The sequence below is a fragment of the Ranitomeya variabilis genome, chromosome 2 (genome assembly GCF_051348905.1).
Source record: "Ranitomeya variabilis isolate aRanVar5 chromosome 2, aRanVar5.hap1, whole genome shotgun sequence".
Classification (NCBI taxonomy): domain Eukaryota; kingdom Metazoa; phylum Chordata; class Amphibia; order Anura; family Dendrobatidae; genus Ranitomeya; species Ranitomeya variabilis.
In genome coordinates, this window is record NC_135233.1 from 569,090,882 (window position 1) to 569,111,737 (window position 20,856).

Here is a 20,856-nt window from a genome sequence, read left to right on the forward strand (position 1 = left end):
GAAACCCGACTTTGCCAAAAGTCGTCGACTTCTGAAAATTGCCGACCCGTTTCGCTCAACCCTAGCAGACACCGTTAGTAGGCCATAACCAAAGTTGAAGGCCAAATGCAGTTTAATTTCTGATACTATAGGCCGAAAGCCAGAAGGTGGAAGCTCTGATTTAGACAGTGGAGGACAATTTGAATTAGGGACTGCAGACAGACTTAGTAGGCTGTCCCCTGTGGACCATGCATCCACCACATTAACCCATTGCGCCGTAATGGACACGTAATCTTCCGTGGCCATGCCTACAGGTCCATGCGTCTGTTGTCAGGTGCACCTTTGTACTCACAGATTGCCAGAGTGCATGGACAATGCGGTCTTTTACATGATGGTGGAGGGTTGGGATGGCTTTTCTCGCAAAAGAAGTGTCGACTGGTTAGCTTGTAGCGTGGTACAGCGTAGTCCATCATCGCCTTATTAATAGTAAATAAAATATATAACTAGGCTCTATGAACTTTTAAATAGGTTCCAGGGGTACACGGGCAGCATTGGTGTGGTCAGTGGAGGAGTATTGCAAGTAGGGGCCGCAGACAGGCTATCAAAGGCCTTAAATAACAAACAATAGTCAGGGATGGCAGTTTTAAATCGGTTACATGGATACACAGGCAGGCAGCATTGTGGTCAGTGGAGGAGTATTGCAAGTAGGGGCCGCAGACCGGCTATCAAAGGCCTAAAATAACAAACAATAGGCAGGCATGGCAGTTTTAAATCGGTTACATGGATACACAGGCAGGCAGCATTGTGGTCAGTGGAGGAGTATTGCAAGTAGGGGCCGCAGACAGGCTATCAAAGGCCTTAAATAACAAACAATAGGCAGGCATGGCAGTTTTAAATCGGTTACAAGGATACACAGGCAGGCAGCATTGTGGTCAGTGGAGGAGTATTGCAAGTAGGGGCTGCAGACAGGCTATCAAAGGCCTAAAATAACAAACAATAGTCAGGCATGGCAGTTTTAAATCGGTTACATGGATACACAGGCAGGCAGCATTGTGGTCAGTGGAGGAGTATTGCAAGTAGGGGCCGCAGACAGGCTATCAAAGGCCTAAAATAACAAACAATAGGCAGGCATGGCAGTTTTAAATCGGTTACATGGATACACAGGCAGGCAGCATTGTGGTCAGTGGAGGAGTATTGCAAGTAGAGGCCGCAGACAGGCTATCAAAGGCCTAAAATAACAAACAATAGGCAGGCATGGCAGTTTTAAATCGGTTACATGGATACACAGGCAGGCAGCATTGTGGTCAGTGGAGGAGTATTGCAAGTAGGGGCCGCAGACAGGCTATCAAAGGCCTAAAATAACAAATAATAGGCAGGCATGACAGTTTTAAATCGGTTACATGGATACACTGGCAGGCAGCATTGTGGTCAGTGGAGGAGTATTGCAAGTAGGGGCCGCAGACAGGCTATCAAAGGCCTAAAAATAACAAACAATAGGCAGGCATGGCAGTTTTAAATCGGTTACATGGATACACAGGCAGGCAGCATTGTGGTCAGTGGAGGAGTATTGTAAGTAGGGGCCGCAGACAGGCTATCAAAGGCCTAAAGTAACAAACAATAGGCAGGCATGGCAGTTTTAAATTGGTTACATGGATACACAGGCAGGCACTCCAGGCAGCATTGTGGTCAGTGGAGGAGTATTGCAAGTAGGGGCCGCAGACAGGCTATCAAAGGCCTAAAATAACAAACAATAGTCAGGCATGGCAGTTTTAAATCGGTTACATAGATACACAGGCAGGCAGCATTGTGGTCAGTGGAGGAGTATTGCAAGTAGGGGCCGCAGACAGGCTATCAAAGGCCTAAAATAACAAACAATAGGCAGGCATGGCAGTTTTAAATCGGTTACATGGATACACAGGCAGGCAGCATTGTGGTCAGTGGAGGAGTATTGCAAGTAGGGGCCGCAGACAGGCTATCAAAGGCCTTAAATAACAAACAATAGTCAGGCATGGCAGTTTTAAATCGGTTACATGGATACACAGGCAGGCAGCATTGTGGTCAGTGGAGGAGTTTTGCAAGTAGGGGCCGCAGACAGGCTATCAAAGGCCTAAAATAACAAACAATAGGCAGGCATGGCAGTTTTAAATCGGTTACATGGATACACAGGCAGGCAGCATTGTGGTCAGTGGAGGAGTATTGCAAGTAGGGGCCGCAGACAGGCTATCAAAGGCCTAAAATAACAAACAATAGGCAGGCATGGCAGTTTTAAATCGGTTACATGGATACACAGGCAGGCAGCATTGTGGTCAGTGGAAGAGTATTGCAAGTAGGGGCCGCAGACAGGCTATCAAAGGCCTAAAATAACAAACAATAGGCAGGCATGGCAGTTTTAAATCGGTTACATGGATACACAGGCAGGCAGCATTGTGGTCAGTGGAGGAGTATTGCAAGTAGGGGCCGCAGACAGGCTATCCAAAACCTAAAATAACAAACAATAGGCAGGCATGGCAGTTTTAAATCGGTTACATGGATACACAGGCAGGCACTCCAGGCAGCATTGTGGTCAGTGGAGGAGTATTGCAAGTAGGGGCCGCAGACAGGCTATCAAAGGCCTTAAATAACAAACAATAGGCAGGCATGGCAGTTTTAAATCAGTTACATGGATACACAGGCAGGCAGCATTGTGGTCAGTGGAGGAGTATTGCAAGAAGTGTCTGATACAGTTAGTACTCCCAAAAAATAAATAGATGTTAATGTCTCGCAAAACAACTATAAATAAAAAAAAGGGTGGCATGCTTAGGTACAGGGGTGGGCTCATCTGCAGAGTTTATGACAAAGTAATTTGGCAGTAAATTAGTATTTACTGGTGTCAATATAGGACACTGACCCAGACTACTTTAACTAGCATCATAGATGTCAACAAATTGGTATTGTTTGTCAGTGCCAGGCATTGAATGATGTCAGCGCATAGACTAAACATTGGTGGAGCTGTGCGAGATAATTTTGCACGTGGTAGAGCACAGTTTGAGCTGGGGGGGGGAACTCTCTTGTGGCCGGCGGTACCGCCCCAGGGCCCCTCATGTTACAACGGTGTGTCTGACGTTGGGTGCGCACCACCACCGCCAGAGACACTACATTGTACTATGAGGGACCCAGTGGCAGTGCCGTCGACCAAAAGCGAGCACACCCACCTCTTCTGACAAACAGCACTGTAACTAATGGGTGCTTGCGCCAAGTGTCGAGAGTGAGACAACGGCCCCGTGGGGGGAGTTTTCCCATTGGGGATGTGTAAACATGTTGTATGCTGGTCAAACAGCTGCTGCAAATTAAGAGATTTGAACACTCAGTAAGACCAGTCCACAAGCAAGACCTTTTTATAGGAAAGCTAGGTGTCAGCCGGGAAAGGTGGGGCAAAATAATTTGAAATCCAGGAGTGGTTCATTTTAATGAAGGTAAGATCATCCACATTTTGGGTAGCCAGACGAGTCCTTTTTTCGGTTAATATTGAACCAGCAGCACTGAATACTCTTTCTGATAGCACACTAGCTGCTGGGCAAGCAAGCTCCTGCAACGCATATTCTGCCAATTCAGGCCAGGTGTCTAATTTGGATGCCCAGTAATCAAATGGGAATGATGGTTGAGGGAGAACATCAATAAGGGCTGAAAAATAGTTAGTAACCATACTGGACAAATGTTGTCTCCTGTCACTTTGAATAGATGCTGCAGTACCTGTCCTGTCTGCGGTCATTGCGAAATCACTCCACAACCTGGTCAGAAAACCCCTCTGTCCAACGCCACTTCTGATCTGTGCACCTCTAACACCTCTGCCCTGTAGCCCCCTGCAGCTCGTGTGAGAACCATCACCGGTGCTGTGTGCTGGGAATGCCTGAATCAAACGGTCTACAAGAGTAGCTTGTTTGGTTGCTAATATTTGTTTGAGGTTCTCATGTGGCATAATATTTTGCAATTTGCCTTTATAGCGAGGGTCAAGGATGCAGGCCAACCAGTAATCGTCATCGCTCATCATTTTAATAATGCGTGGGTCCCTTTTGAGGATACGTAAGGCATAATCCGCCATGTGGGCCAAAGTTCCAGTTGGCAAATCTGCAGTTGTGCTGGTTTGAGGGGCAGTTACAGGCAAATCTACGTCACTTGTCTCCCTTACAAAAACAGAACCCGGCCTTGCAACGCCACTAATTTCTGTTGGCCCAGGAGAAGCTTCCTAATTAAAAAAGTACTCATCCCCATCATCCTCCTCGTCCTCCTCCTCCTCTTCGCCCGCTACCACGTCCTCTACACGGCCCTGACCAGACAATGGCTGACTGTCATCAAGGCTTTCCTCTTCCTCGGCTGCAGACGCCTGCTCCTTTATGTGCGTCAAACTTTGCATCAGCAGACGCATTAGGGGGATGCTCATGCTTATTATTGCGTTGTCTGCACTAACCAGCCGTGTGCATTCCTCAAAACACTGAAGGACTTGACACAGGTCTTGTAGCTTCGACCACTGCACACCTGACAACTCCATGTCTGCCATCCAACTGCCTGCCCGTGTATCCTCCCACAAATACATAACAGCACGCCTCTGTTCGCACACTCTCTGAAGCATGTGCAGTGTGGAGTTCCACCTTGTTGCAACGTCGATGATTAGGCGATGCTGAGGAAGGTTCAAAGAACGCTGATAGTTCTGCATACGGCTGGAGTGTACAGGCGAACGGCGGATATGCGAGCAAAGTCTGCGCACTTTGAGGAGCAGGTCGGGTAACCCCGGATAACTTTTCAGGAAGCACTGCACCACCAGGTTTAAGGTGTGAGCCAGGCAAGGAATGTGTTTCAGTTGGGAAAGGGCTATGGCAGCCATGAAATTCCTTCCGTTATCACTCACTACCTTGCCTGCCTCAAGATGTACAGTGCCCAGCCATGACTGAGTTTCTTTCTGCAAGAATTCGGACAGAACTTCCGCGGTGTGTCTGTTGTCGCCCAAACACTTCATTGCCAATACAGCCTGCGGACGCTTGCCACTAGCTGTCCCATAATGGCACACCTGGTGTGCAACAGTGGCAGCTGCGGATGGAGTGGATGTGCGACTGCGGTCTGTGGACGAGCTCTCGCTTCTGCAGGAGAAGGAGGAGGAAGAGAAGGAGGGGGGGGCGAACGCCTACAGCCAACTCTTTCCTTGACCGTGGGCTAGGCAGAACTGTCCCAATATTGCTGTCCCCTGTGGACCCTGCATCTACCACATTCACCCAGTGTGCCGTGATGGACACGTAACGTCCCTGGCCATGCCTACTGGTCCATGCATCTGTTGTCAGGTGCACCTTTGTAGTCACAGACTGCCTGAGTGCATGGACGATGCGGTCTTTAACATGCTGTTGGAGGGCTGGGATGGCTTTTCTAGAAAAGAAGTGCTGACTGGGTAGCTCGTAGCGTGGTACAGCGTAGTCCATCAGCGCTTTGAAAGCTTCGCTTTCAACTAACCGGTAGGGCATCATCTCTAATGAGATTAGTCTAGCAATGTGGGCGTTCAAACCCTGTGTACGCGGTTGCGAGGATGAGTACTTCCTTTTCCTAACAAGAGTCTCATGTAGGGTGAGCTGGACTGGAGAGCTGGAGATCGTGGAACTAGTGGTGGTGCCGGTGGACATGGGTGAGTGAGAGAGGGTTGGAGATGGTATTCTTGCCGGTGCCCTACATGCAGTGTTTCCTACTACTAACCTGGTGATTCCCTGACTGCTTTGGCCTGGCGACGAAAGCTGCACAGATACTGCAGGTGGCGCGAGAAATGGTGGGCTTACAGGGAGGGAAGGGATGTAGCGTTGCTGACTAGCTTCATTGGCCGAGGGTGCTGCAACCTTTAGGGACGTTTGGTAGTTAGTCCAGGCTTGCAAATGCATGGTGGATAAATGTCTATGCATGCAACTTGTATTTAGACTTTTAAGATTCTGACCTCTGCTTAAGGTAGTTGAACATTTTTGACAGATGACTTTGCGCTGATCATTTGGATGTTGTTTAAAAAAATGCCAGACTGCACTCTTTCTACTATCGGATACCTTTTCAGGCATTGCAGACTGAGCTTCTTTAACCGGATGGCCACGCTGTCCTCCAACTGGTTTTGGTTTTGCCACGCGTTTTTGGCCAGATACGGGCCCGGTAGATGGAACCTGTTGTGATGTTGATGCCTGCTGCGGCTCCTCCTCCTCTGCTTCAGAACTACTGCCGCCTGCACCCTGTTCCCCCAATGGCTGCCAATCGGGGTCCACAACTGGGTCATCTATGACCTCCTCTTCTATGTTGTGTGCAACTTCGTCTGTGTCACCGTGTAAGCCGGTGGTATTGCGTTCGTGACGGAGCACCATAGTCTCCGCTGGTTTTGATTCTGCCTCAGTACACTGCGAGGGCAATGTTCTGGTCTGAGTCAAAGGAACAGCATAGTAATCTGGCTGTGGCTGTGCATCTGTGCACTCCATGTCCGATTCAACTTCTAATGGGCATAGCCTGTTAACTGTTTCACTGTGTAACCCAGGAACGGTATGTGTAAAGAGCTCCATGGAGTAACCTGTTGTGTCGACTGACGTATCCTTCACTGTTGTTTTTAGTGAAGGACACAAGGAAGCGACTTGTTCCTGACCGGGAGCATCCACTGACGATGCACTGCTCTGACATTTGGCACTTTCCGAGGAGGAGGCGAAAGAGTTAGAGGCAGAGTCAGCAATGAAAGCCAATTACTTGTTCCTCCTGCTCCGGCTTCAAAAGTGGTTTTCCTACTCCCAGAAAAGAGAGCGTTCGAGGCCTTGTGTAGCCAGACAACGAACCTGGCTCAACAACTCGAGACTTAGGTGCTGTACTGCTTTTACCACGACCACCTGATGCGCCACCACCACTACCATCATTACCAGCTGACAATGACCGCCCACGGCCACGACCTCTTCCACTAGACTTAGTCATTGTTTGCAAAACGTAACCAAAGTAACGCTATTTGTTACTGTAAAACAACTTATCAGGTGAACTCAAACTTCTGTAGGATTTATATATACCTTTATAGGTGCCTGACACTGAAAGGAAAATCAGGCCCAATGTTACACACTAGGTTTTCTGTGCCCCAATAATTTGAGACAGATGGCACACACAGGACCAGCACTCAAGCAGAAATGCCAATCTTAATCTCCCACTATTTTTTTTTTTTTCTGGGAGAATTTACCCTAAAAAAAAAAAAATGGCCAAGTATTACGCAGTGTTTTCGGTGGCACACAATGAGAGACAGATACCACACACAGCAATGGCACGGAGGCAGACTTGCCAATATTTATCTCCCACTAATTTTTTTTTTGGAAAAGGGAAAATGTACCCCCCCCAAAAAAAATGGCCAAGTATTACACAGTGTTTTCGGTGCCACACAATCAGAGACAGATGCCACACACAGCAATGGCACGCAGGCAGACTTGCCAATATTTATCTCCCACTAATTTTTTTTTTGGAAAAGGGAGAATTTAGCAAAAAAAAAAAAGGGCCAAGTATTACACAGTGTTTTCGGTGGCACACAATGAGAGACAGATACCACACACAGCAATGGCACGGAGGCAGACTTGCCAATATTTATCTCCCACTATTTTTGTTTGGGGAAAAGGGAGAATTTAGCAAAAAAAAAAAAAAAAAGGCCAAGTATTACACAGTGTTTTCGGTGGCACACAATGAGAGACAGATACCACACACAGCAATGGCACGGAGGCAGACTTGCCAATATTTATCTCCCACTAATTTTTTTTTTGGAAAAGGGAGAATGTACCCCCCCCAAAAAAAATGGCCAAGTATTACACAGTGTTTTCGGTGCCACACAATGAGAGACAGATGCCACACACAGCAATGGCACGGAGGCAGACTTGCCAATATTTATCTCCCACTAATTTTTTTTTTGGAAAAGGGAGAATTTAGCAAAAAAAAAAAATGGCCAAGTATTACACAGTGTTTTCGGTTCCACACAATGAGAGACAGATACCACACACAGCAATGGCACGGAGGCAGACTTGCCAATATTTATCTCCCACTAATTTTTTTTTTGGAAAAGGGAGAATGTACCCCAAAAAAAAAAAAAAATGGCCAAGTATTACACAGTGTTTTCAGTGCCACACAATGGGGGACAGATACCACACACAGCAATGGCACGGAGGCAGACTTGCCAATATTTATCTCCCACTAATTTTTTTTTTGGAAAAGGGAGAATGTACCCCCCCCAAAAAAAAAAAAATGGCCAAGTATTACACAGTGTTTTCGGTGCCACACAATGACAGACAGATGCCACACACAGCAATGGCACGGAGGCAGACTTGCCAATATTTATCTCCCACTAATTTTTTTTTGGGAAAAGGGAGAATGTACCAAAAAAAAAAAAAAAATGGCCAAGTATTACACAGTGTTTTCGGTGCCACACAATGAGAGACAGATGCCACACACAGCAATGGCACGGAGGCAGACTTGCCAATATTTATCTCCCACTAATTTTTTTTTTGGAAAAGGGAGAATGTACCCCCAAAAAAAAAAATGGCCAAGTATTACACAGTGTTTTCAGTGGCACACAATGAGAGACAGATACCACACACAGCAATGGCACGGAGGCAGACTTGCCAATATTTATCTCCCACTAATTTTTTTTTTTGAAAAGGGAGAATGTACCCCCCCCCAAAAAAAAATGGCGAAGTATTACACAGTGTTTTCGGTGCCACACAATGACAGACAGATGCCACACACAGCAATGGCACGGAGGCATACTTGCCAATATTTATCTCCCACTCATTTTTTTTTTAGAAAAGGGAGAATTTAGCAAAAAAAAAAAAAAATGGCCAAGTATTACACAGTGTTTTCGGTGGCACACAATGAGAGAGAGATACCACACACAGCAATGGCACGGAGGCAGACTTGCCAATATTTATCTCCCACTAATTTTTTTTTTGGAAAAGGGAGAATGTACCCCCCCAAAAAAAATGGCCAAGTATTACACAGTGTTTTCGGTGCCACACAATGAGAGACAGATGCCACACACAGCAATGGCACGGAGGCAGACTTGCCAATATTTATCTTCCACTAATTTTTTTTTTGGAAAAGGGAGAATTTAGCAAAAAAAAAAAAAATGGCCAAGTATTACACAGTGTTTTCGGTGGCACACAATGAGAGACAGATACCGCCCACAGCAATGGCACGGAGGCAGACTTGCCAATATTTATCTCCCACTAATTTTTTTTTTGGAAAAGGGAGAATGTACCCCAAAAAAAAAAATGGCCAAGTATTACACAGTGTTTTCGGTGCCACACAATGAGAGACAGATGCCACACACAGCAATGGCACGGAGGCAGACTTGCCAATATTTATCTTCCACTAATTTTTTTTTGGGAAAAGGGAGAATTTAGCAAAAAAAAAAAAAATGGCCAAGTATTACACAGTGTTTTCGGTGGCACACAATGAGAGACAGATACCGCCCACAGCAATGGCACGGAGGCAGACTTGCCAATATTTATCTCCCACTAATTTTTTTTTTGGAAAAGGGAGAATGTACCCCCCCAAAAAAAATGGCCAAGTATTACACAGTGTTTTCGGTGCCACACAATCAGAGACAGATGCCACACACAGCAATGGCACGGAGGCAGACTTGCCAATATTTATCTCCCACTAATTTTTTTTGGGGAAAAGGGAGAATTTAGCAAAAAAAAAAAAGGGCCAAGTATTACACAGTGTTTTCGGTGCCACACAATGAGAGACAGATGCCACACACAGCAATGGCACGGAGGCAGACTTGCCAAAATTTATCTCCCACTAATTTTTTTTTTGGAAAAGGGAGAATTTAGCAAAAAAAAAAAAAAATGGCCAAGTATTACACAGTGTTTTCGGTGGCACACAATGAGAGACAGATACCACACACAGCAATGGCACGGAGGCAGACTTGCCAATATTTATCTCCCACTAATTTTTTTTTTGGAAAAGGGAGAATTTAGCAAAAAAAAAAAAAAAATGGCCAAGTATTACACAGTGTTTTCGGTGGCACACAATGAGAGACAGATACCACACACAGCAATGGCACGGAGGCAGACTTGCCAATATTTATCTCCCACTAAGTTTTTTTTTGGAAAAGGGAGAATGTACCCCCCCCCAAAAAAAAAAGGCCAAGTATTACACAGTGTTTTCGGTGGCACACAATGAGAGACAGATACCACACACAGCAATGGCACGGAGGCAGACTTGCCAATATTTATCTCCCACTAATTTTTTTTTTGGAAAAGGGAGAATTTAGCAAAAAAAAAAAAAAATGGCCAAGTATTACACAGTGTTTTCGGTGGCACACAATGAGAGACAGATACCACACACAGCAATGGCACGGAGGCAGACTTGCCAATATTTATCTTCCACTAATTTTTTTTTGGGAAAAGGGAGAATTTAGCAAAAAAAAAAAAAATGGCCAAGTATTACACAGTGTTTTCGGTGGCACACAATGAGAGACAGATACCGCCCACAGCAATGGCACGGAGGCAGACTTGCCAATATTTATCTCCCACTAATTTTTTTTTTGGAAAAGGGAGAATGTACCCCCCCCAAAAAAATGGCCAAGTATTACACAGTGTTTTCGGTGCCACACAATCAGAGACAGATGCCACACACAGCAATGGCACGGAGGCAGACTTGCCAATATTTATCTCCCACTAATTTTTTTTTGGGAAAAGGGAGAATTTAGCAAAAAAAAAAAAGGGCCAAGTATTACACAGTGTTTTCGGTGCCACACAATGAGAGACAGATGCCACACACAGCAATGGCACGGAGGCAGACTTGCCAAAATTTATCTCCCACTAATTTTTTTTTTGGAAAAGGGAGAATTTAGCAAAAAAAAAAAAAAATGGCCAAGTATTACACAGTGTTTTCGGTGGCACACAATGAGAGACAGATACCACACACAGCAATGGCACGGAGGCAGACTTGCCAATATTTATCTCCCACTAATTTTTTTTTTGGAAAAGGGAGAATTTAGCAAAAAAAAAAAAAAAATGGCCAAGTATTACACAGTGTTTTCGGTGGCACACAATGAGAGACAGATACCACACACAGCAATGGCACGGAGGCAGACTTGCCAATATTTATCTCCCACTAAGTTTTTTTTTGGAAAAGGGAGAATGTACCCCCCCCCCAAAAAAAAAGGCCAAGTATTACACAGTGTTTTCGGTGGCACACAATGAGAGACAGATACCACACACAGCAATGGCACGGAGGCAGACTTGCCAATATTTATCTCCCACTAATTTTTTTTTTGGAAAAGTGAGAATTTAGCAAAAAAAAAAAAAATGGCCAAGTATTACACAGTGTTTTCGGTGGCACACAATGAGAGACAGATACCACACACAGCAATGGCACGGAGGCAGACTTGCCAATATTTATCTCCCACTAATTTTTTTTTTGGAAAAGGGAGAATGTACCCCAAAAAAAAAAAATGGCCAAGTATTACACAGTGTTTTCGGTGGCACACAATAAGAGACAGTCATGGTTCTCAATGGCAAGAGAACGTAATTAAGCATACAAAAGGACTAGCTCTTGGAAGATGGGAACTCGAGCTGACCATGAGCTAAACCTACCGCACAACTAACAGTGGCCGGGTAGCGTGCCTACGTTTTATCCCTAGACGCCCAGCGCCAGCCGGAGAACTGACTGACCCTAGCAGAGGAAAATACAGACCTGGCTTACCTCTAGAGAAATTTTCCCCAAAAGGCAGACAGTAGCCCCCACATATATTGGCGGTGATTTTAGAGGAAAATGACATACGAAGTATGAAGATAGGTTTAGCAAATTGAGGTCCGCTTACTAGATAGTAGGAAGACAGAAAAGGGAACTTCACGGTCAGCTGAAAACCCTTTCAAAATACCATCCTGAAATTACTTTAAGACTCTAACATCAACTCATGACACCAGAGTGGCAATTTCAGCTCACAAGAGCTTCCAGCCTCAGAAATATTCAATCACAGAGAACTGGAACAAAAATGCAAAACAAACTTAGGACAACAAGTCCAACTTAGCTGATAGTAGTCTAGGAGCAGGAACATGCAACAGAAAGGCTTCTGGTAACATTGTTGGCCGGCATAGAAATGACTGAGGAGCAAGGCTAAATAGAAAACTCCCACATACTGATGGAAAACAGGTGAACAGAGGAGATGAAGCACACAAGTGCAGTACCACCAGAAACCACCGGGGGAGCCCAGAAACCAAATTCACAACAGATACCACACACAGCAATGGCACGGAGGCAGACTTGCCAATATTTATCTCCCACTAAGTTTTTTTTTGGAAAAGGGAGAGTGTACCCCAAAAAAAAAAAAGGCCAAGTATTACACAGTGTTTTCGGTGCCACACAATGAGAGACAGATGCCACACACAGCAATGGCACGGAGGCAGGCTTGCCAATATTTATCTCCCACTAATTTTTTTTTTGGAAAAGGGAGAATTTAGCAAAAAAAAAAAAATGGCCAAGTATTACACAGTGTTTTCGGTGGCACACAATGAGAGACAGATACCACACACAGCAATGGCACGGAGGCAGACTTGCCAATATTTATCTCCCACTAATTTTTTTTTGGGAAAAGGGAGAATTTAGCAAAAAAAAAAAAAAATGGCCAAGTATTACACAGTGTTTTCGGTGGCACACAATGAGAGACAGATACCACACACAGCAATGGCACGGAGACAGACTTGCCAATGTTTATCTCCCACTAATTTTTTTTTGGGACAAGGGAGAATTTAGCAAAAAAAAAAAATGGCCAAGTATTACACAGTGTTTTCGGTGGCACACAATGAGAGACAGATACCACACACAGCAATGGCACGGAGGCAGACTTGTCAATATTTATCTCCCTGCAGTTATCTCAGAAAAGTATGGCAGGCAGCTATAAAAAGGACTGCTGCACACAAAAGTGTGGACAAACACACAAGATAGCTGTGCAGAAAGGAAGGAAAAACAGGATTTGTGCTTTGAAAAAAGCAGTTGGTTTGCACAGCGGCGTACACACAGGCACAGCAACGCAGCTATCACGGTCAGGGAGCCTTCTAGTGCAGCCCAATGAGCTACAGCGCTGAGGAAAAAAAAATGTAGCTTCCACTGTCCCTGCAATCAAAAGGTGGTGTTGGACAGTGGAAATCGCTACAGCACAAGCGGTTTGTAGCTTTATGTACCCTGCCTATCACTATCCCTGCTTCCGAAGAAGCTGCAGCAACCTCTCCCTACGCTCAGATCAGCAGCAGTAAGATGGCGGTCGGCGGGAACGCCCCTTTATAGCCCCTGTGACGCCGCAGAAAGCAAGCCAATCACTGCAATGCCCTTCTCTAAGATGGTGGGGACTGAGATCTATGTCATCACGCTGCCCACACTCTGCGTCCACCTTCATTGGCTGAGAAATGGCGCTTTTAGCGTCATTGAAACGCGACTTTGGAGCGAAAGTCGTGTACCGCATGGCAGACCCCACACAGGGATCGGCTCGGTTTCATGAGACGCCGACTTTGCCAAAAGTCGGCGACTTATGAAAATGAACGATCCGTTTCGCTCAACCCTAGTCAGAAGGATTAAAAAGGTATCTGCAATGCCAAATGCAGAGACCTTCTGCAGCCAGATGCAGAGCGACTGTCTGTAGCATCTGATGCACCCATGACAGTACCTCTGTTTGAGTGGCCTCCAGACACTTGGGACCAAATTTCTCAGGAAAAAGAGGTATGGAATGAACGAACCATCCTGGGGGCATTCAACACTGATGCTGAAACTGACATCCTTTCCTCTGGGCCAAACCCTTTCAGTGCACCAAGTATTGTAAGGAATGATGTTGGAGGCGAGAGTCTACAGTCCTCGAAATCTGAAACTCTAGATTTCAATCAACCATTATTAGGTGCTACAATAGGGGTGAGGAGGACTCAAGCTGTTGCACATATTTCTTGAGCAGAGACCTGTGAAAGACATTGTGGATATTAAGGGCCTGGGGTAGCTCAAGACGGCGGTTATTTTATAGGGGCCAATAAATCTAGGATACAACTTCCAGGAAGGAACCCTCAGTTTGATATTCCTGGTAAACAACCACAAAGTCATTCACATTCAGGTCTGGACCTAGCAAGCATTTTGTCAGCCATACGTTTGTACCTGTCTTCCATGATCTTCAAATAACTCAGCATCCCGCACCACACTAAAGAACGTGACAAAGCAAAAAGTTCCTCCTCAGGAATTCTTGAAGCTCCTCCCTCACTAAAAGTACCAAACTGTGGATGACAACCATATGCACCAAAGAACTGTGACCTGCAGGTAGACTCCTGTCAATGATTATTAATAGCAAATTTTGCCAGCGGGTAAGTAGGATGCCCGATCCTCCTGATTCTCAGACAAAATACCTGAGGTAAGTCTCCAAATTCTGATTAATGCACTCGGACTGTCCATTCTACTGGGGATGGAAGACAGAGGAAAAGGACTGCTTGCACCCCAGTCGAGAACAGAATGCCTTCCAGAACTTGGAAATAATTTGTTCCCCTGATCTGACACCACATCGGAGGGAACCCCGTGGAGCTTCACGATTTCATTTCTAAACACCTGAGCAAGAGAATTGGCATTCGGAAGTACTGGTAATTAGTGTTGAGCATTCCGATACCGCAAGTATCGGGTATCGGCCGATACTTGCGGGTATCGGAATTCCGATACCGAGATCCGATACTTTTGTGGTATCGGGTATCGGTATCGAAACAACATTAATGTAAAAATGTGTAAAAGAGAGAATTAAAATTAAAAAATATTGCTATACTCACCTCTCCGACGCAGCCTGGAACTCAGCGAGGGAACCGGCAGCGTTGTTTGCTTAAAATTCGCGCTTTTCCTTCCTTACGTGAAGTCCCGGCTTGTGATTGGTCGCGTGCCGCCCATGTGGCCGCGACGTGACCAATCACAGCAAGCCGTGACGTAGTTTTAGGTCCTTCAGGATTTTAAAATTACGTTCTGGCTTGTGATTGGTCGCGTCGCGGTCACATGGGCGACGCGACCAATCACAAGCCGTGACGTCACAGGAGGCTGGACACGCGCGCATTTTAAAATGCGCGCGTGTCCTGCCTCCCGTGACGTCACGGCTTGTGATTGGTCGCGTCGCCCATGTGATCGCGACGCGACCAATCACAAGCCAGAATGTAATTTTAAAATCCTGAAGGACCTAAAATTACGTCACGGCTTGCTGTGATTGGTCGCGTCGCGGCCACATGGGCGGCACGCGACCAATCACAAGCCGGGACTTCACGTAAGGAAGGAAAAGCGCGAATTTTAAGCAAACAACGCTGCCGGTTCCCTCGGAGAGGTGAGTATAGCAATATTTTTTATTTTAATTCTTTCTTTTACACATTAATATGGTTCCCAGGGCCTGAAGGAGAGTTTCCTCTCCTTCAGACCCTGGGAACCATCAGGAATACCGTCCGATACTTGAGTCCCATTGACTTGTATTGGTATCGGGTATCGGTATCGGATTGGATCCGATACTTTGCCGGTATCGGCCGATACTTTCCGATACCGATACTTTCAAGTATCGGACGGTATCGCTCAACACTACTGGTAATGCAATGAAATGAACCATCTTGCTGAACCTATTTACAACCACCAAAACCTTGCCTGCAGATACTGGTAGGTCAGTAAGGGCTCATTTCTAGGGTTGAGCGAAACGGATTGGACAAATTCAAAAATCGCCGACTTTCGGCAAAGTCGGGTTTCATGAAACCCGACCCGATCCTAGTGTGGGATCGGCCATGAGGTCGGCGATCTTCGCGACAAAGTCGTGTTTCATATGACGCGTTCAGCGCCATTTTTCAGCCAATGAAGGAGGACGCAGAGTGTGGGCAGCGTGAAGACATAGGTCTCGGTCCCCACCATCTTAGAGAAGGGCATGACAGTGATTGGCTTTCCTTCTGCGGCATCACAGGGGGTATAAAGGGGCGTGCACGCCGACCGCCATCTTACTTCTGCCAATCTTAGCATAGGGAGAGGTTGCTGCAGCTTCATCAGAAGAAGGGATATAGTTAGGGAGGGAAGATTAACCCCCAAACCGCTTGTGCTGTAGCGATTTCCACTGTCCAACACCACCTTTTTTTTGCAGGGACAGTGGAGGGTATATTTTTGTGCATCAGCTCTGTAGCTTATTAGGCTGCCTTATAAGGCTTCCTGATAGCTGCATTGCTGTTTGCACGCTGCTGTGCAAACCAACTGCTTTTTTAAAAGCAAAAATCCTGTTGCTCCTTTCTGCAGTTATCTTGTTTATTTGTCCACACTTTTGTGTGCAGCAGTCCTTTGTATTGCTGCCATACTTGTCCTGAGATCATTGTAGGGAGATTGAAATTGTACTACAGTCCTTGTATTTTTTCATATATCTTCCAGCCACTTTCTGCCACTTACATTGTGTTGTTATATACACTGGGCCTGGGCCTGAGTTTTGGTGCAGTCTCCCCCCCAAAGAAAGGGAGATTTAAATTCTCAACAAGTTTATTTACACCTTCTACCTTGTTTTACAGTACCATATAACGGTTGTTATTTTGGTTCGATTTTCCCACAAATGAGGAAGTCTGGTGGAAGAGGCCGTGGGCTGTCGTTGCCAGCTGGTACTGATGGTGGTGGTGGTGGTGTTGATGGTGGAGCATCTGGTGGTAGTGGGAAAAGCAAAATAGCAGCTAAGGCTGGAGGTGTTGAGCCAGCGTCATCGTCTGGCTATACAAGGCCTCGAAGGCTCCCTTATCTTGGAGTAGGAAAACCGCTTTTAAAGCCGGAGCAGCAGGAAAAAGTTTTGGCTTTCCTTGCTGACTCAGCCTCTAGCTCTTTCGCCTCCTCTTCAGAAAGTTCCAAATATAAAAGCAGCGAGTCGTCAGTGGATGCTCCCGGTCAGGAACAAGACTTTTCCTTGTGTCCTTCACCCAAACCAAAAGTGAAGGATGTGTCAGGTGACACTACAGGTTACTCCATGGAGCTCTTTACACATAACGTGCCTGGGTTAGAAAGGGAAATTGTTAACTGCCCGTTACAAGATGAATCGGACATGGAGTGCACTGATGCAAAGCCACAGCTAGATTATTATGCTGTTCCATTGACTCAGATCACTACATTGCCCTCACAGTGTACTCAGCCAGAATCTGACCCTGATGAGACTATGGTGCCCCGTCCCGAACGCTGTAGCACCTTACACGGTGACACAGAGGAAGGTGCACATGACATTGAAGAGGAGTTGATAGATGACCCAGTTGTTGACCCAGATTGGCAGCCATTGGGGGAAGAGGGTGCCACTGCCTGTAATAATTATATGGGATAACTCAGGAGACTCATTGCATGGAACAAGACAACTACAGGACACAGTTTTATAAGTGGTAAAGTCTATATTATCACACAGTGATTCAAACAGGTGCAGAGAGAAACTAAAGTCCACAGCACTTGGTGTAAATATTAAACGCAGCTTAGCAGTCTATAGGGAACTTCAGAGGAAAATGCAATCACGCAGAAAGTCTATGAAGCACAATTATTCTTGAGGATACTTGACACGAATAAGTCCTTGTTTAGTCCAAACACAGATAGATATGCTTATAAGGCAGTTCAAATAATATCTTAGCACAACCAGGAAGGCCTGAGTAATAGTCTCAGGTCTTTGCAGAGCAGCAACAGCTTACATGTCCAACAAATGCAGATGGAGAAAACACAAGCAGCAGATGAAGGAGGATTACTGGAAGCTGGTGTATGCACTCTGTATGTACTCAGAGCAGAGTAGCAGGATAAACACACAGGTTCACAGGAGCAGGTATATAGCCAGGGAGTCACCAGGGTCAGGAGCTGGATGCAAGGCAGAATACTCTAGCACTGACTGAAGGCTGGGGTGGAGTTTTATAGCAGGAAGACACAGTGCACATGAGACCAAAGACGCCATCTTGGAAAAGGGCAGTAACGCACAAAAGGTAATAAAAAATGTTCAGAGTCCTGACACTGCCAGTAGCTCAGAAGCGGAGGAGGATGATCCACAGCAGCCATCTACATCGCAAAAGCTGTCATCTGGCAGGCCCATATCAGGCCAAAAACGTGTGTCAAAAACAGTTTTAGGACAGTGTGGCCATCCGGTGAAAGTAGCACAGCGTGCAATGCCTGAAAAGGTATTCCATAGTAGGAAGAATGTAGTGTGGCAATCTTTTAACCAAGATGCGAATGATCAGTGCAAAGTTATCTGTAAGAAATGCTCAAAGACCTTTAGCAGAGGGAAGAATCTTCAAAATTTAAAAACAACGTGCATGCGTAGACATTTAACCAGCATGCACTTGCAAGCCTGGACTAACTACCAAACATCACGTACCGTTGGTGCACCTGCTCAGAATGAAGGTAGTCAGCAACGCTACATTGCTTCCCTCACTGTAAGCCCACTGGTTAGGACTAGAGTTGAGTGACTTTTACTTTTTTAGGATCGAGTCGAGTTTCGCGAAACCCGACTTTCTCAAAAGTCGGGTCAGGTGAAATCGGACGAATTTTGCGAAAAGTCGGGGATCCGACTGAAACACGAAACCCAATGCAAGTCAATGGGGAAGCAAAGTCGGCAGTGAGTGGAGGGCAGGGAAACACCTACAGTGCCCATTGTAATGCCAGAAACATCAATTCTTGTTACTTAAGCTTGTCAATCTTAATTTACCTTATAATAATAGTTAGGTATTGAAAACAGCGGGTCATTTGGCTAAAGTTGTGGGGGGTAGGGCTGGATCAAGATTTTCGTAGGCCCAGGAAACGTGGAATACGTCACGGCGGTGGAGCAGGAAGAGGTAAGTATTTCAACTTTGCAAGTGCTGTGATCCTGAGCAAGCAGGGGGGGCCCACTAGTTGGCACTGGCACAGGGCCCCTCATAGTACGGGGGTGTGTTTGATGGTGGACGGCGCCTCCCACTGCCAGAGACACTTTTGCATACTATGAGGGGCCCTGTGCCAGTGCCAACGAGTATGCCCCTCACCTGATGAAGGAACCAGCACTGTCATCTGCACCTTCCTCTTTGTCCCTGTGTAAGGTGGTATAGTATGCGGGAAGGGGAACCTGACTTTCAGCAGGGTCAGTTTCTGGCTGTGTAGAGTGCAAGGGGAATGTAGTGGTCTGGGTCAATGTACCAGCAGACTCATCTAGCAGTGGCTGGGCAATGGGCAGGATGAGGAGGATACACAGTTATAGGCCCAAAGAATAAAGTAGGCTACATGCAGTTCAAAATTGGTAACAGGACTAAACAGGCGGCATTGCTTTGTTCAGTGGAGGAAAACTGTAATGAGTGGCAGACAGTTAGTAGGCCCAAGTAATGAAGTGGGCCAAATGCAGTTCAAAATTGGTAACATGACTAAACTGGCGGCATTGCTTTGTTCAGCGGAGGACAACTGTAATGAGCGGCAGACACAGTTTGTAGGCCCTAATAATAAAGTGGGCTAAATGTCTGCCAAAAAATTGTTCATAAATAAACAGGTGGCATAGCTAGGTACAGGGGTGGGCTCCTCTAATTACCAACTACCACTGTCTGCTACTCAGCAGAGGAGCCCACCCCTGTACGTAGCTATGCCACCTGTTTATTTATGAAAATTTGTTTGGCAGACATTTACCTCACTTTATTGTTTTGGCCTACTAACTGTCTCATCCACTCCTTACAGTTGTCCTCCACTGAACAAACCTATGCCGCCAGTTTACTCCTGCGATTTCGGCTGAGAAAAAAATTGCAAATGAAATGACACCTATTGAATAACATTGATCCGAGTGCAATCCGATTTTTTTTTATCGGATTGCACTCGTCCGTTTTCCTCGCAAGTAGATATGAGCCCTAATAAAAATCCAAGGACAAGTGCATCCATGGCCTGCCAGGAATAAGTAGTGGAAGAAGAGTACCAGACGGAAGGATATGTGATGCCTTAGAACAATGCAACACCGGCGACAAAAAACTACGAGAAAAGAGGTCTGCAGTTATCTTTCTATCTGGATGGCCAGCAAGCACAGAGTTGTAATGTTCCTTAATTACTTTGTGGCCCAGATTAGGTTGTACAAATAACCTTCCTGAATTGCAGGTGGCTGGGGCGTCCCCCTGGACCTCCAACACTACACCCTCCTGCTCAGAGTACAATGCCAAAATGACTACCCCCTTCTTCAAAATCAGGACCGGGTTCTCATGGTCACCACCACCACCACCACCAGGAATGCTGCAGGACAAAACATCAGCCTTGACATTTTTGACCCCTGGACAGAAAGTGACTACAAAATTGAACATAGTAAAAACAGGGACTAAGACGTTTAGCCAATTGAAAATATGAGAGGTTCTTGCATCAGTAAGAACAGTAATGGGATGGACAGCCCCCTCCAACCAATGTCACCATTCAAATGCCTATTTAATCATCTAAAGCTCCCTATTGCCCACGTCATAATTTCTCTCAGCCGAGGCCAATTTCTTAGAAAAGAAAGGGCATGGACAGCATTTACTCGGGGACGGAACCTGAGATAACACAGCCCCAACCCCCACCTCTGACGCATCAACCTCCACAGCAAAAGTTTGGGAAACATCTAGTTGACTGGCAAAACGGCTCTTTAGGGAGGAAAAAGCCTGCAGGGCGGCATCTGACCATTTGGAAACATCAGACCCCTTCCTTGTCATGTCAGTAAGGGGTTTCACAACTACAGAATAATTTTGGAAGAATTTTTGGTAAATATAAGTAAAGCCCAGAAAACGTTGTAGAGATTTCAGATTCTCAGGACAGTCCCAATCAAGGACAGCACGGACCTTCTCCGGATTCATCCGAAAACCCGAAGATGACAACGGTACCCCAAAAACTGTACCTCCTGGACGGCGAAAACACATTTTTCTAGTTTTGGCATATAGTTTG